This window comes from Sciurus carolinensis, chromosome 11 (assembly GCF_902686445.1).
Source record: "Sciurus carolinensis chromosome 11, mSciCar1.2, whole genome shotgun sequence".
Lineage (NCBI taxonomy): Eukaryota > Metazoa > Chordata > Mammalia > Rodentia > Sciuridae > Sciurus > Sciurus carolinensis.
The window spans coordinates 122,372,138-122,390,898 of NC_062223.1; the positions used below are offsets into that span (position 1 = coordinate 122,372,138).

The 18,761-nt window shown below is 39.0% G+C and overlaps 1 pseudogene; it reads right to left on the minus strand.

Moving 5' to 3' along the window:
• Nucleotides 1-1,819: 1,819 nt before the first annotated feature.
• On the minus strand, nucleotides 1,820-11,245 carry LOC124959672 (transmembrane protein 68-like; annotated as a pseudogene).
• Nucleotides 11,246-18,761: the final 7,516 nt, after the last annotated feature.

Genomic DNA, 18,761 nt, shown 5'->3' on the forward strand with positions numbered 1-18,761 from the left:
ATTTGGGTATTCAAATGCATGTAGCAGAACCATGACTGAAACTCAGGATTTTTGTCTCCAAAATCTTAAGGATTCCATTTCTTCTAGTAAGATCTTAACCATCAAATGATATTTCCAAATACCTGGAAAAGGTATTTCTAGATATTTCCATTTCAGTCAGGAAGTTAATGATTTGTATAATGTGAAGTTCTCAGTTGGGTGCTGTGTTTGCATACATGTATATTTTTATCTGAGAAAGAGAATAGCTCCTTTACTCATCAAACTTCTAATATGATGGGAAAGTATGGCTTTAAGAAAATAGACACAAGAAAATCCAATATATTTTGTGTTCATTCCCTCTTGTTTTCTTTTTCTTTGTTGATCTCTTTTTATGAAAGCGGTGAGTACTTAGCCACATAAATATAATGATTTTATTTTTAACACATACTACAGTACATTTCATTGAGTTTTTATGACATACCTGAGATAAATGAGGGACTAGTCATCTATTTTAAAGGTGGCAAAACTGATACCTGAGAGACCAAATGATTTGTGTACTATTACACTTTGCTTATTCATTCAAGAAACTTGACTCTCTGCCAGGTACTGTGCAAATCTCTGGCTTTGTCTTTTATAATAATGATGTGGTAATATGTACTATCATACATAGGTGATCTGGAAGATGGAATTATAGACTCAGAGCTTAGAGGACAGGTCTGCTGAGAAAGTTTTGAAAGAGGTAATATTTGAAGGCAACCTGGAAAGGAGGAGTGAAAGTTCTTAAAAAGAACTTAAGGAAAGACAGGAGGGTAGTGGGTATTCTGAGAGTCCCCTTGCAGATGGAGTTGGCATTCTTGTGATTCTTAATTTGGGGTACATTTCACTGAATAACGCTGCCATTTTCAAGTAAGGTTGTGATTTGGAGTGGCTGAATGGAATATTGGAAAAGAGTGGTATCTTCGAGGTGACTCTGCTTATAATCTCTTTAATCTTTGGCAAGTTATTTAATTTGTCTGAGCCTCAGTTTCTTCTGACATAAAATGAGAATAATAATACTACGCACTTCGTGGTTATTTACCAGGATTAAATGAATTAAATATGTCTCTGCTCGGCCCATAGCATAAACTTAATAAATATTATTTTTCCCTCTTTCTTTCTCATAAAGAATTGACACTATTGCAATCTTTATTTCTCCCCACCCTCCCGAGCTAAATTCAAGAGAAGTTGACTAAACTTGTTCCTTCAAGTTGTATGTGGTAGAATCACCAATTCTTTGTTTTCCATCCTTTGATTTCAAGAGAAATCAAAACTCACCATCTCATGGATCCAGAATGCCTCAGCTGCTATGAGGTCAAGAAGGGCCCCAAATAATAACTCTAAAACCTTAAGAAAAAACAGGAAGGGCCTCTACTGCAGACCTTCTGAAATGAGAGCACCATTTTTAAGAGTTATTGCATTGAGTATTTGCAGGAGAACATGGCTATGTCTGAAGTTTGGCAAAGACAGTGCTGGACATTGGATCTCAGAATGATGGATGAGGTCAGGCTGAAACACCTGATGGACTGGAACAGCTGCCAATTTCCTTCATCCTGCATCAGACCTGTTCTTCCCTGCTCCCACTCCATCCATGGTGGTGCTGTGTCCCACAGCTACCATAGCTTGCACTTCTGTTCTTGTCAAACAGTCTTTCACTGGGTGCTTTGGGGGTCTGTCTTCATCACTTGTTTGTGCTCTGTCCTCTGGAACAAGATTTTCACTCAGAATTCCCACATGGGGACCTGAGAATATTCTTCCCCTTGCCATAGCAGTAAAGATGGCCCCATGTCCTTTGTGTTTCCCATCACGTACGCAGTGGCAACAGGAACTCACTAACCTTCTGAGTTAACAAGAAACCTGCATAAGACAATGAGCATGAGAAACATAAAAGCCGTTTTCCTCTGCATAAGCAGGTAATTAGGACAATTTTTCATGCATCCCTGAATCTGCAGTGCCTAGCAAAATACATGGAAAATAGTATTTAAGACACTCACAATCTACAAAAAGGAAAAGACATTGGTGGTGAGAAGGTGGTACTTTCACAAAATTATTATGATACACAGCGTATTCAAAATAAGATCCACGGGACAGAAGAACATGTAGGTTGCATCCCAGACAGTAAAATGTTCATTAAGAAGGTACATTTAAAACAGATTTTGAAGAAAGATAAGAAAGGACTCATAAGCATGGCATTCTTTTCAGAAAAACAGCATCACCAGAGGCCAAGAGACTTAGGAATTGCAGGTGTGAGATGGGGGAAATGAATATATTTTATCTGAGGGCTGCATACATTGAGACAAACAATGTTGCATAACATTGGAAAGGTAAATACCTATTGTAAGAAATCTGGATTTAGTTGGATAACTGGGAATTGTGAGTGAAATGATATAAAATGTGTTTAAGAAAATAATCTGGCAGAATAGAAAGCATGGAATGGGAAAAAGTAGGAAAATGATTGTAATCACCATTATGAGAAAGAAGGAGGGATTGGTGTAGGGCAGGGTGAGCAGCAGACATTTGATTCTGGAGCAAATGCGAAACTACAATTCACTGGAATTGGCAAATGCCAATTCACTGGAAATGGAATGTGGGCAAAGGAAGAAATCTCTAGTCATGGTAAATGGAGAAAACTTTCTATACTGTTGATCTGGAAACATATGCCATTACATATAGGGCAGTTACAGAGAGAAGAGCAAAAGTGGTGATTTGGGGGAGAAAAAAAAATGATGGGTCTCGGATCTTGTTTGGTACATTTTAGGTTTTAGATGTTGAAATTGTATACAGTGATAATTGAAGTAATGGAAATGGATGTTTATGAGACTGTAAAGATACAGGACATATCTAAATTTAGGAGAGTAGAGGAAGAAGTGGAGCCAGTACCAGAGGGAGTAAAGAGAGGTGCTGTTCCATGTCAATAGGAAGTGGAACAGCAGAGGTGATTGGGAGGAAAGAAGGCAGGAAGATCTGGTAATTAGAACCTTACATACCTACAGCCATCTGTTATTTGACGAAGGTGCCAAAAAATATATCTTAGAGAAAAGACAGCCTCTTTATCAAATGGTGCTGAGAAAACTGGATAGACTATATGTAGAAAAATGAATGGAGACCCCTATCTCTCACCCTGTACAGAATTCAAATCTGAATGAATCAAAGACTCAGGAATTAAACCAGAAACATAGGGTCAATGCTCCATTATGGAAGTGCTGGCACCCACTTCCTTGACAAGACCCCCAAAGCACAAGACGTAAAACCAAGAATCAATAAGTGGAATGCCAACAAACTGAAAAAGTTTCTGCACAGCAAAGGAAACTTTTTTTTTTCCACATTGTTTAATATATATTTACACATATCATAAATGTACACTTGTGATACAAAACTCTATATAAAACCCAAGTACCTTAATATCTAAAAAAAGGGAAGATACTGCATTTGATTTCGGATACTTTTCTGTTTAAATACTTTTTAAAATCAATTTTCAAAGAGATAGCAAATCAAAAGCCATTAACTTTTTAGAGAGCTTTGTGTTGACATAAATTCATCATTCAAGTATATTTTATTGAAACAATAAGCCATCTCACTGATGCAAAGTCAAACTGCATGAACCAAGGTGTTGAGTCAAAGCAGAATTTTATTTCCATTTTCCTCAGCCTAGGATCAGTTTCTAAAACAAAAGGTAGAGCACAACAATGATTTTCATCCTTGCATTATTAAATGTCATGTTAGAGGGCTGACAGTGCACCCTATATTGTATATTTACAGAATCTTTTAAAAATATAATAAATACTAAAAGTAATAATTAGAAATCATACTTTTCCTAATTTCTTTCTTACTCAATTTGAAAAACAGTACATCTCTCTCATTGTGCTTGGCAACTGGACATCATACTTAAAGAAATAATTTAAATATCTCATGGATAAGATATAATTCCTAAAGGATTTTGGTACTGATTAATTAATTTGGTTATAATTTCAGTTCAATAGTTATCAATTATAAAGAAAATAATGTTCCTTACCATAGCATTTCCATGTTTTAAAAAGTAAATTATTGAGGCACAAAAACATTACATGGCTTGCCCAAAGTCATGAAAGAAACAAGGGGCAGATTTTAAAACTTTTTCCCCCACTAAAGTAAGCAACTGTACAAAAATCTATAGCATATACCCTCTCTTTAAATTACCTCAGTACAACAGATAAAGAAATTAGATTCATTATTCAGGAATGTTTGCTTTTCCTAAATTTGTTATTAAAAACTTAACTTCAAGAACATATACATTTATCATAAATTATTAAGAAGTTACAAATGAAATACAATCATTTTCTGATTAGGCATGTAACAAGTTACTAATTAAATTTGACCCAACTGATTGCAAAAAAATTGACAATTTAAATACACAAGTTCTGAGAAAGATGCTTATCAACATGATTTTTAAAAAATACTAATTATAGGATCTATAAAATTTAGAAGACAGTACCACAGACACAAACATATTATAGATATATTAAGTGAACTTCTAGTTGATCTTTCATTTTCTAACAAAGCACTCATAATGTTTCCTGGAATTCTTTGGTGCTTATCAATCAAAGCTTGAACAGCATTCTTCGTCTTTTAAGCTAATTCTTCTGCTGTTATCTTTGGATCATAGGGAATGGGATCACCTAAATAGGTCCGTAACTTCACTGGAAAACCACCATACATTGGAGCAAATGGATAGCGAAATTTTTCATAAAGCCACCTAAATAACCTTGTTCCTCCAAGTGATCTAAATCCTTCTCGAATATTCTGTGTAAACATAGGAATGATGGGTGTGAAATGTAGTCAGGGATGGCAACAGCACCGTTGCCTTGAGTCCTGAACTGTGTGTTCTGCTCTGCTGCTGCCTTGTTGTGACCAGATCCCTTCCATCCCTCCATCTCTCTGTGCCTGAGTGTCCTCATCACTTTTGCATCAATTGCAACCTGAGCAAAGCCTTTTCGATTACCCCATATGATGTTGTAGGTTTCATCACTAAGCAGAGCTTCTCGAACTCCACCTGGTGAAATAGCTAACAAGTGACCACTCTTCAGAATTTCAACACATTTTTCTCTTGGTCCATGTAGAGCACAAAATACATCAAGTAGTAAACTAAACCCATGCCAAACTGCTGCATGTCCATCCCACAGAGTTGCCACTGTTTTCCTTGCACCATCCCATAAATTATGAGAATAAGCTTCTTTTAGTACATTTTTCCTCTTATAAATGTATAAGAAAATAATTGTAAGGTAGAGAAGAAAGATAGTAAAATAAGGAAGTATTAAAAGAATTAGTGGTGTAAAAACCCACAAGAGATAGTTTGCAAAATTCAAATAGTCCTCCAATTGCTCCACACCAAACCATTCTTCGAGTATGTGAATCAGACAGGTCATATAGGGAATAGAATCCTGTCCTGAAGCACAGGTTTGATTTTTGTCTATCATTTTTCTTTAGGTGAAAATGACAAATTCAATCTCTTTCTTCACTGCCATAGCAGATCTTTAATTTTGACACAGAAATTTATAAATATCTTCTCCCACGCTTCAATGTATATAATCTTTCAGCGGCAGTGGGAATTCAGAGGCTCATCAGCGAGGTGAGGGGGACAGATTCGCTGGGCAGGTTTCCCATAAGCAGTTGGTGAGGAGGAGACCAAGGAAACTATTAAGAGTGTGAAAAGAGAGCCTACAGAATGGGACAAGATCTTGGCCAGTTGCTCCTCTGAGTGGAGATTAATATCCAGAATATACAAAGAACTAAAAAAACTTACCACCAAATAACAAATAACCCAAACAATAAATGGCAAAATAATTAAAAAGAAAGAAACTTCTCAAAGGAAGAAACACAAATGACCAAAAAAAAAAAAATATGGAAAAAATTTTGACATCTCTAGCAATTAGGGAAATGCACATCAAAACTATTTGAGATTTCATCTCACTCCAATCAGAATGGTAATGATCAAGAATATGAACATTAATAAATGCTGGTGAGGCTGTGGGGAAAACAATGTGTACATTGTTGGTGGAACTGCAGACTAGTACAACTACTCTTCCAGAAAAGTCCTCAAAAGACTAGGCATGGAACCACCACATGATCCAGGTATCTCACTTCTTGGTACTTTCCCCAAAGATCTAAAATTGGCACACTATAGCAATGTAGCCACCTCAATGTTTACAGAAGCATAATTCACAATATTTAAATTATGGAATCAACCCAGCTCGCCATCAATAGACGAATGGATTAAGAAATTGTGGTACATACCTACAATAGAGTTCTACTCAGTCATAAAAAAGAATTAAATTATGGCATTTTTCACTGTGTGGATGGAAGTAGAGAATATCAAGCTAACTGAAATTAGCCAAACTTAGAAACTCAAAGGTTGAATGTTTTCTCTCATGTGAGGAAACTGGAGTAAAATAAAGGAAAGGAATAGGATAACATAAAGAACCCATCAGATGTAAATTAATAGATGAGTGAGAGGAAGTCTAGTAGAGTAGAGGAAGGAGAATAGGAGGGGGAGGGAGGATGGGAGGAAAAAGGGAGAGGGAAAAAGGGGGCTCTTGAACTGAAATCAATTTCCATGCATATATGTGTTTGTTGGAATGAACCCAACTACTATGTATCACAATAAAACTCTAATAGTAATAATAATAATAATAATAATAATAATAATAAAGATGTGCTGTCACAAAACTAGTGAATATATTTGACAGTGGGAATGAAAAAGGGATAAGGAAATGATGAGTCTTTAGGACAAGTTTGGGTTTTCTTAGGTAAGGTTATATAGGCAAAAGCTAAGATGTCAACCGAGAAGGAAAGGTGGAAGATGGAAGAGGACATAACTGATGGAGGAGCACAGTCCAGGAAGAAGGAGGACTTGGGTCAAAAGCACTGCTGAGGGATTCATCTTAGATTTAGGCGGGAAGGAGGAGAAGGAAGAGCAAGGGTACCCTGAGATGTTGAAGTAGGAAGAAAAGCAATTGAAATTGCTTGGATGAGAGAAAAATATCTCAGTGAAATAGGAAGTGAGATCATCTGCTATGAGTGGGGAGCTAGGTAGGGTTAAGGAGAATGGAAGAGAGGTGGGTAGTGGAATGACAGGTTAATCACAAGTGAATGCAAGTATTTATGAGTATCAGTAGACCCAACAAGAATGGATCCAAATGGCATCAAGGTTTCTTTCTAACACTTGGAAACCATTCCTGAAGGCTAGGGAGTGGCATGGTGGAACAGGAGAAGTTCAAGGTGTCAGGCATCCTGGGGTGGTAGCCAGTACGTGAATGACTAATCATAGGTCAAGTCCAACAGACATGAGAGAAGGGAAGAACTCAGAGTGACTGGTGGTGAAAATAAGAAATTTTAAGGATTGCAAGCAGTTGGGAGGGGGGGAAGGGCAGGAGAGGACTGTTAGAGAGAATATTTGGGGGATTGGCATCTTTATGTGGAGCCACACTGAGGGAGAGCAAGTCTGGATTGTGGGGGTCTTTTTTTTTTTATTTTTGGTACTGGGGATGGAACCCAGGGGCACTTTACCACAAAGCCACATCCTCAGTCACTTTTATTTTTTTAATTTTTAATTTTATTTGACATTTTTTATTTTATTTTTAAATTTTCTTTTGAGTTGTTTTAGGGCCTCACTCAATTGCTGAGGCTGGTTTTGAATTTGTGATCCTTCCTCCTGCCTCAACCTCTAGAAGTCACTGGGGTTACAGGTGTGTACCACCACACCTGGCTATTGTGTAGTCTTTCTAAGTGACTCAGGTGTATTGCTGATGGCTGGCACTGGAAGAGATCAGGAATATGTAAATTTTAGACTTATACACTTCTGTACAAATTCAAGTTGTTTTTCCACAATAAATATTACTGCCAGAATTTTATTTCATTTTATTAATTTTTTACATTAACTTGTTTATTATAAAGAATATTACAAAGGATGTGGATGAAGAGTTGCACAGGGCAAGGTGTGGGAGAAAGGGAGTAAAGCTTTTATGCAGATTTTTTTTAAAGCAATAAAAGCACGATGGTGCGCACCTGTAATTTGTGAGACTCAGGAGGCTGAGGCAGGAGGATCGCAAAGTGAAAGCCAGCCTGGGCAATTTAGCAAGGCCCTTAGTAACCAAGTGAGACTGTCTTTAAAAAGTAAAAAGGATTGGGAAGGTAGCTAAGGGGTAAACTGCCCCTGGGTTTCATCCCCAGTTCCGTGGGGGCGGGAGGCAAAACAAAGTTATGGCATTCAAAGAGATGAAACAGAAATTTTGGTCTCACGTCTAGGTCGGTAAGTCAACAGTTTTTTAAAGAACTCACTATATGTTTTGCTAGACTAGATTGAGAGTTGATGGCATTTTTCAGGTCTCTGGAATCAAAAGGAAAGAAAAGGAATGTATTGTTAGGGTCCAATATCGACTGGTCCCTGATATCGACTGATCCCCAGAGAGTCAAATGCACACACGGTACTGCAAGACACACAACGAGGTTTTATTGCAAGCTCGAGCCTGGATGGCAACCAACCTCTCAGACCATTGCAATGGCTGAGTGGGGAGCGGCCCCCGAGGGGCGAGGAAAGCCCTCTATTTAAGAGATTTCCAAGCATTCACACACAAAGACCTGAACGTTATTGGTTAACATTTGAACAGCTAAATATTAGTCCGCCTCTGGTTGGGTCCCGCCAATCTATTTGATTCTCACTGGGTCCCGCCAGAACTGAATGGTCCTAAAGGAAGAAGGGAGGAGGGAAGGGGTGAACTATGCAGGAGATGAGTCGGCGCTAGGTCCCCCACTCCTTGATAGATAAGGTTTCTGGGCAGCTGCACATTCCTCAGATGAATATCTCATAACAACCTTGATAAGCACAGGGGACCCAGCAGTCCTGTTTGTCCTGTATTGGCTCTTGAGGGTGCAGTCGCAACTGCCTGCATCCTGGTAATTAAGACAGTTAGCTGCACAGAGATCACCTGTTCTCAACAATATGAGCCCAGAATATCATTATCAGCAAGGAAGACCAGTGTTCCTGACGCTGATGGTGGGGCGGAGAAGAGAGAATAGCCATTCCTCTGGTGGAGAAGCTGCCAGGATGGGATGACAGGGAGTTGGTAGAGAAACTCTGGGAGGATACAAATCAAAAGTGAGGAAGTAGGGGCTGGGGAGATAGCTCAGTTGGTAGAGTGCCTGCCTTGCAAGCACAAGGCCCTGAGTTCAATCCTTAGCACAGCAAAAAAAAAAAAAAAAAAAAAAAAAAGTGAGGAAATGACTTACCTGAGCTCCATAAAGGAAGCAATAGCCAAGTCACAGGGACACAAGCATGGTCATGATTCAGTGGTGGGGAGCAAAGTAGATGAATGCTTCCTTCTGGGGCACTGGAGGAAGTGGAGCGTATGGCCCCCTTGCGGGGACTACCAAGGGTTCAGTGTTGTCAAGAGCCAGGGCAGCAGGTAAGAAGAAGCTCTGTTAATAGAAGTGAAGGACCAAAAGCCAAAATTGGGGAAACTTTGTACATAAAAGGACAAAACTGAGTTCTAATAACATTCTAGTCCCTCTGTAATTGACATTTATGATGCATAAATAGATAAATAAGCCTGGGTTAGTAGCAGTCCTGAAGGGCCTAGAAAACTTCGAGGTGGAATCAGCTCTCAGAGGCAAGAGAGAAGGCTCTTGTCTTTGATGCAGGAGGGAAGAGATTGCCCTTGGTTCTGTTGTGAGCAGCAGCTGTGGAAAGGAGGAAGTCAGGCAGCTGCTGAGGCTGCTTCTCAGCCCACCACTGGGGCCACAGCTCTGGGCTTCACATCTTCAGGACCCCACGTAAGATTCCAGTACTTCCTTGAGACTGGCCAAAAAAAAAAAAAGGATGATTTTTGAGTTTTTCAACTAAATTGACAGAAGACCTTAGATTCCTTTCAATTCTGTTTTCCATAATCAGGAAGTAACAAAACAAAACAAAAACCTAAGCCATACAGATAACAAAGAAGACCTGAAGAAGAAAGATGACTAACAAAAGAGTCTATGTCATATCCTGGGGTTAAAAATTCTGTTGTAGTGCCAGGTACATTGCAAATGCCATGTAAGTGTTTTCTGTTTATATTATATTTATAACATATTTATTGAGCTCTGAATTGTAGAGCATTACATATATTATCTCATTTACTCCTCACAACCCTAACAGGTATGTATTATCGTTAATATTTAATAGCACATTCATATAAATATATTGTTGTAATAATTAATATTGATGTGAACTAATATTGGTAGCTATTATTAAAATCATTAATTATTATTATAATTTTTTTACTTATAAGGAACTTAGAGCACAGAATGGCAAAGTAAAGTCAGCAAAATCACATAGCCAATATATGGAGAATCTAGGATTCAACTCAGGTTTGTCTGACTCCAGTAGCGGAATGTTTATTGCACTGTCTTACACCACCTCTATTTGTACCAGGAACCCCCTCACAGACAAAGTAAACATGAGATGATGTTAAATAGCAATAGAAGAAACTTGAATTTGGCAAAGGAAGAAACTCCTGAGTGAAAGACACTGAATCAAGGATAGACAGCATCTTTCTGAAGTGGTTTTAGGTCTTGTCTTTCTGTCCGTCCTTCCTTCCTCCCTCCCTCTCTCCCTTCCTTCCTTTTCTTTCTTTTTTTCTTTCTTTCTTCCCCTGCTCCTCCCTCAGGAGATAAACTGTTGTTTCTAGCAAGAGTTAGAAATCCATTTCAGTTGATATAATCCATTACTTCTGTTTTATGATGTATGGTTGACAAGTCTCAACTTCCACATTTGAACTCCCTGCCTCAACTGACTTGAAACCCCTCAGTCGACCTGATCTAGCAAGGGCACATCCGCAGCTTTCCTAGAAGTTCCTGTCTGGGCAGCCTGGCACTCATTCTAATCGAGTGAGGTAAGATGAGCATTCTAGCAGCTGCCAAGTTGTAGAGCTTTATTTAGATTTGCTCTCTCTCTCAAAAAAAAGCAGTTCCCGCTTTCCTCTCAATTTGCATGAATATGTGTTCCCAATAAGACAAGGATGATTGAGGCTGGAAGACTGTACCTGAGCTGTGGAACCAGAGCTTCTGATTGGAGTCACCCAGGCAGGCTGAATTTGTAACTGCAGCGACAAGACCCCAGTACCTTAGGAGATAATTGGCAGCTCCTCACCTGACAGGCTTCTGCTGGTTGTTGGTCTTTGTCCAGTTCTAAATTTATACCCTCCAGTGTATCCCCAGTCATGATGTCACTTTGACCTTCATCTAGGCACGGCCAATCTTGTGAGCCAAGATGGGGGAGACAACTCTTTTCAGGGTCCAGGAAGTGGAGGCCAACGTGGATAGAAAGCTACCTTCAAGAGGCTGAGCGAGAATCGTGACCTTCAAAGTTTTGTTTTCACAAATAAAACAAGAAGAAAGGATGATAAACTGTGAAGGACTTTAGGTCAGATACAACATGAAAACATTTGACTCTAGCATTACTATTATTTTTGGTACCAGGGATTGATCTCAAGGGCACTCGACCACTGAGCCACATCCCCACCCCTATTTTTGTATTTTATTTAAAGACAGAGTCTCACTGAATTGCTTAGCGCCTCACTTTTGCTGAGGTTGGCTTTGAACTCTCGATCCTCCTGCCTTAGCCTCCAAGCTGCTGGGATTACAGGCAAGTGCCACCGCACCAGGTAGGTTATTTTGAAAATTAAGCTAAACATGTCTTAGGTGAATAAAATCAATATCCTAAGCAGTTTTAAAGAGCTTTATTTTCTTGTTTTTTTTTACACATTACTACATTTAACAGAAATTGTACAAAGAATATATCTCAATGAAATTAGGAAATAAATGCAATTGGAGGAAAGATAGAACTAAAGTGTGGCCTAGTTCAGTCCAGTGTGGGCTGACCAGGTGTTTTGCACCCTACAAGGTTACCTTACGAAGGTCCAGCATACCTGAGTCTAACGTCTCCACTGAGTAGGTGGATTTCAGCAATAGTGACAGGAGCAAGGTGGCAGGGTGGGGCAGGGAGTGTGTGGGTGCCAGGTGGTGTTGCCTGCAGGCTACTCCTTACAAATAGGCATAGTAACCAATTCCTAGGGAGAGTGTTTCTGAAGAGTTGTCCATTGGAAAAGAGATCCACCCCTTCCCCGCAAAATACAGGCTTGAAAAAAAAAGTACAGGCAGATGAGAGGGTCCTCCTGCTCCTGTGTCTCTCCCAAACCTAAGAGTAAATCAGGAAAATCAAGTAAAGTCAAAATATTATTCATGATAATAACATTTACCAAATTTGAATTACATTCTGGGCAGTGAGTATTAATTTACTTAAACTTTTCACTAACCTTGTGAGGTAGATATTGTGTTAGCCAACTTTTTGTCATCATGACTAAATTACCTGACGAGAACAACTTAGAGAAGAAAAGGTTTATTTTGAGCTCACAATTTCAGAGGCTTCAGTACATAGTCAGCTGACTTCATTGCTCTGGGCTCCAGGTGAGGCAGAACATCATGGTGGAAGGGCATGGTGGAGGAATGCAGCTCAGGACATGGTTGTCAGGAAGCAGAGAGTCAGAGTGCAAGAATCCAGGGAGAAAGTACCCTCCAAGTGCATGCCCCGAGTGACCTACTTCCCCTAGCCACACCCTACCTGCCCAGTTACCATGCGTTAATGCATTCAAATGATTAATCCATCCAATGGATTAATTCACTCATAATCTAAAAGTTTCACCTCTGAACATTCCTACATTGTTTCACATGCGAGATTTTGGAGGCATACCTCATATCCAAACAATAACAAATGTCACTATTATTATGCACATTTTACAGGTGAGGAAACTGATGGCTAATGGTGTTGAGGAATTTACTCCAGGTCCCGTTATTGCTAATGGTCAAAGCCCAGGCCCTGTCTGATCTGGATGGGACTCCATGGTCGTTATTTTGAGATAGGGTCTCACTAAGATTCTGAGTCTGGTCTCGAACTTGTGATCTTCCTGTTTCAGTCTCTGGAATAGCTGGAATTATGGGCATGTGCCACTGTGCCCAGCAAGGAGCTTTTTGTGATAGATGAATTTCTTCTAAACATTCCTATTAATAGTGAAGATTATAGTTAATTCCCTGGATAGCAAGGTGACCCATGCACCATCAGGCTGCCTAAAAGAATTATTGGAAAATGATACCAAAGTCTTCATAGGTAAAAATTTTAATTTGATCTTTCATGATCCAGTTAATTTGCAGCCATCATAGGTTTTTCATCTTGGATAGTCACTCAAATGTATTTATTTAGTACCTGGTATATATACAGGATCAGGTCATTGCCATGGCCAGTATTAAAGAAAGGAAAAGAACGTTCTTTGTTATCAAGAATTATAATGTACCTGGATAAGTTGAACTAACAATCTAAATCATATCATACTGCTGTTAAAATCCTTCAATGGTTTCCCATTTTAATTGGAATAATGTGTCCAGTAAGGCTTCCTTCCTTCCCCATCCCATCCCCTTAGTATTCACATAGACGTGCTGAAGTCTCTTTATTGCATACATCTATAACTTTCTGCTCTTGGCTGTTTTTCTGGCCATGCATATACTAATCCTGCACAGAACAAGCTGGAAGCACCAAAGAATCGACACCCTAAGAAGCACAGGGACTGGTTAATGAGAAAACCAGTTTCCTGACCTCCTTGGGTGCACATTCTTTCTGTACTGCATCCCTGCGTTGTCAAGAGATTTCGACACAGGTGCTAGTGGTGGCCTGTTCAACACGCCCTATGTTGACTTTATTCTCTCCCCTATCTCACCCATCTAAACAAACTGCAGGCGCTCCGTGTTTCAGGATGTGCTTCTGGGGAGCACAACCAGTGTGAAAAGCCCTGTGTGGTGTGGTCATGACTTCCTCCCCAACCTCAACTCATAACACACCTCTTATGCTCATTAGGCTTCAGCCATGTTGGCTTTTCAGGTGTTATTTTCTTTGTATGTTCAAACCTACTGTTCTCTCTCTATGAGATGCTAATTTTTCTTCTTTCTAGGATTGTTTTTTTCTTATCTTTCATATCTATGCTTAAATGTCACTTCAGTGAGACTATCTCTCCCCACCCCAGTGAGACCCAGAGTTCCACACTGAGTCCTTGTCTCTGCATTCACAGCACTTACCGCTGTTTGTTGTGCACAGCTGTGTTTAATGATAACGTTGTCTGCTTCCCACATGACTGCAAGCTCCTTGAGAGCAGGAACACATATTTTCTTCACTATCTTAAATCTAGAACTTAGTACAGTGTCTGAAAAATAATTTGCATTCACTATATATTCATTGAATGAATGAAAAATACTGAAATATAAAGCATTTTGAAAACAATTAAATAGGGCTCTGAGGTACCTTGGGTAGGATAAAACTGGAAAACATGAGAGAGGTTGTGAAGGCTTTGTGTGGGACTGCCTCAGCTTTGAAGAATAAATAGGATTTACAAATGATACATGGAATTTGTCAAGCACTTGTTAGATGCTGATATTGTGCTAGGCATTCTACTGATGTGCCTCTCACAATGCAATCTCTGCTACCTTGCAACCTTGCAAAAATGATTCAAATTTTAAAATTGGAAGCACTCTAAAGCTCAGAAGATTAAATGACTTTTCCATGGCCACAAAGCTAGTAAGTGGCAGTATCATTTTTCAAACCTGATTCTTTTACCAAAGCATGTTGTCTTTTCAGCAGTATTTCAAAATGTATCTATTGATTGTACAGATTGCTAGGTGATGATGTATGGATGAAGTAGAGCAAACCATCATCACTCCTGGGGAAAAGAAGGCATCTGACCCAGCAGCTGCAATCGGCTGCATACTTGCTGTTGCATCATGCATGATGAACTGAAAGAGCTCTGCGAACACCAAGTTATTTACAAGCACAGAGACCATGTTTCTGTATCTATGAACAAGGTGATTATGACATTTGTCTTACTTACCTCATTGGATTACTTAAAATTTAAATAAAGATGAAGACATATTTGAAAATGCTTTGAAATTTCAAAATTCCTTGTAGACATAAATTGTTATCACTTTTCTTATCATTCCACATGTTTCCTAAAATCACCCTACATGCATATGTTATTAGGAAATAGCAATGAAAAACTTTCATATCTTGAGTAAAGTTATTGAATGAGGCATGGAGGGACAATGACACATGATTCAGTCCATCATCTTGATTTTATCATTTTATGAAGATCTGCTGAAATCAATCCAGAAAAGAAGGTCAACACTTTAATTATGTGAAGAAAATTTCTTAATACTTAATGTTTTTACAGTAAAAACACCCACAGAATTTTATAGACAATAAAGACTGATGGTGTTTAGCAAATATATTCCCTGAGAGTAGATTCTTTGGGGATTAGCTAAGTTGTAACTTTCCATTTTTCTTGCTTTTTCATTAATAAATTCTTAAAATACAGAGTGGAGACACCCCTAGCTGAAGAGTCTGTCAAAATAAGGAGGGAGTAAAGTGATAATGCTTTTTTTCAATTCCCAGGGTTACACACTTCTCAGAATCACTGACAATAACTGACCATAATGTCATTGTCATCACATGTTTTTCCTTGTTTTGCAGCAGGTCAAATTGTTCTTTGTGAATTTCCACATTCTTCTCTGTGTTTGCACTAAATATTCCTTGGTTCTAACTACTGCACAGGTGTGTTAAATAGTGTGTGTTAAATAGTACTTGTATCAGTTCGGTCAGTCTGGGAACTACATTTCCCAGAATTCCCTACCCTGTATGGTTTCAGTATAGAGTTGTTCAAAAGAACTTGGAAGGTCAAAGAGAAGGAGTAGCCATTATACTCAGAAGTTCATCACGGTTATAAGTGTTTTCACATAGAGTGATAGGTGTCTCATAGGTCCCAGCTGGTTCTTGCTCAGCATTCAGTTTATCTTCCAGGCTGCTAGCTCTGATTACCAGCAGCAGCCCTGGCTTGCTGTACACCCACTAAGCAGTGGCTAATGCAGAGGCCACAGTCTCCCATAGACTTCTCCACGCGTCTCCCTTTTTTGTTCCTACTTTCTGGTGGACATGGTTGTTTCTCAGAATTCCTTGCAGGCCTTGACTTGTCTACCTGTGCCAGGGTTCTGGGCAGACTTCTTAGTACCCCCTCCTCACGCCTGCTTCTCCATTTCCTCTTCCATATTTCACTGCCTCGTCAAATTCCAATTTTGTATCTTATTCCTATGATAAAGTTTAACATCTAACAAAGGCCTAATTCCTCTAATAGATCTCTCATATTCATAAAGCAGTTGTGCTGTTTCTCTGACTGCACTCTGATTGATAGTTATTGATGCTGCATGAGGTTCTAGAGGTACAGATCTTGAATTATGGCAATCTGGATTGCTTCTCTAAGTTTTAAATAATCAGTGAGCATTTTGCCACAGGTAACTAGAATACTGGTAGTAAAAGGCGTGTAATGGCAAAATAATTACTTAGTTATCACCTATAGTTACCTGGTATGAAGTGGTCATAGAAAGAAAGGCTCTGAGCCAGGCATGGTGGTGTACATATGTAATTCCAGCGACTCAGGAGGCTGAGGCAGGAGGATGGTAAGTTTGAGACCAGCCTTAGCAACTTAGTGATGCCTTAAGCAACCCAGCAAGACCCTGTCTCAAAATAAAAATAAAAAGGGTGGGAATGGTGGTTTAGTGGTTAAGCACTCCTGGGTTTGATCTCCAGGCTAAAAGAAAAGAAAGAAAGGAAGAAAGAAGAGAGAGAGAGAGAGAGAGAGAGAGAGAGAGAGAGAGAGAGAGAGAGAGAGAGAGAGAGAGAAGAAGAAGAAGAAGAAGAAGAAGAAGAAGAAGAAGAAGAAGAAGAAGAAGAAAGAAAGAAAGAAAGAAAGAAAGAAAGAAAGAAAGAAAGAAAGAAAGAAAGAAAGAAAGAAAGAAAGAAAGAGAAGGAAGAAAGAGAAGGAAGGAAGGAAAGAAAGGTAGGCAGGCTTTGGATGTTCAAGAAGCTGCTTCCATAGGAAATTTAAGTGTAAATGAAGGCCTGTGGTGTTGATTAGCTTTCCCTAAGTTCACTAGAGGATGTAGAGAAGGAAAATAGTGAAATTAGGGATTAAATTCCCAACTCAAGATTCAGGTAGAGTCAGAGGGTTTCTGATACTTCTCTGACATAAACTTTTCACCTTAGCATTGAAATTTCTGAAAATTAACCCAAAGTTTAATCTTTCAGGTTGTTGAGTTACAACACAAACAGTCTTCCACACCAAAGTCCTAACTTTATCATGGGGACTCTGCAAGGCTCTGAATCCAATCAGTGGGGCCCTTGAAACTAGGCTGGGCCATGTGGGAAGATTCAGATGAAGCTGAGAAGACAAAGCACCAACATTCTGCTGAACCTCTTTTGCTATAGAAATAGCTTTTCCTTCCCTGTCTGAGGAATTCTATTTGCCTTGCCTGAAGAACTTGCAGTGGCCTCTCCAGAGGCCATCTAGGATGGGACCACTGATCCTCCTTAGGACTCACTTGACCTCCTCTCAGTGTGTCCAGATCTCTACACTGACTCAAGTTCTGGCAGCCCACAGGGAAGGGGTCGGGGTCAGGCATGACTGTGATCCAGGAAAAGTTATCAAACACTTAAAATGATCCCAAGACTTTGACAATTATAAAGTTATTTTGTAATTGATTTTCTTTAAAAATTTTTGACAAATAAAGATTAAATATATTCAAAGTGTACAATGGGATGACCCAATGTACAGTTGACTCTTATTATCTATGGGGGATAACCCCCACTCCACAACTCCTTGTAACCGCTGTTTAACTTGTTTTATTTATTCTTAATTTTATTATTTTCTTTGTTGCTTTTAAAAATCTTTTTGGGGCTTTATTCCACCCAGGGCTTTGCACTTGCTGAGCATGTTCCAGGACCCCAACAGATACCCAAATCCACAGATGCTCAAGTTCTTATATAAAATGTTGTCGTATTTGCATATAACAAACACAATCCTCCAATATACTATAAAGCATCTTCAGATTACTTGTAATACTTAATGTAAATGTAGTTTCTATGCTGCATTGTTTCAGAAATAATTAGAAAATAAAATTCTGTGCATGTTTAGGGTAGACACAATTTTTATGTATTTATTTATTTTTGAGAATTTTCTTCCCATTGTTGAATTCATGGATGCAAAACTTACAGATATGGAAGACCAACTCTGTATGCACTGCATCATGATTACCACAATCAAGTTGATCAGCACATCCATCCCCACTCCTGCTGTATATGGAATCACCAGACTTGTTCTGACAATGGGAAGTTTACCCGTTGATCATGTCCCCATACCCCCCACTCCACAACTCCTTGTAACCACTGTTTAACTTGTTTTATTTATTCTTAATTTTATTATTTTCTTTGTTGCTTTTAAAAATCTTTTTGGGGCTTTATTCAACCCAGGGCTTTGCACTTGCTGAGCATGTATCACTGAGTTATGCCCCCAGCCCTGTACTGCAATTTTTCTATGAATTCAAAATTTTTTGACAAATTTTCTTGAAAACAAATCTGAGGAATGTGATTGTGAATGGTCAGGGTGACTTTATTAATGTGGGAACACTGAAAAGAGATTCTGCATTCAGGGTTTTAGCTTCAAGGTCTGGAAGTAGCTTTAGGTTTGCTTCGATGGTTGGATCTGTGCAGAAGCCATGTTTGAAAATGATAGTGTTTGGCTGTTATTGTTATCAGTGGTGACATCACTTGCAGCTGCTGTTTCAGATGTGGTCTCGTTACTGGAGCACATCAA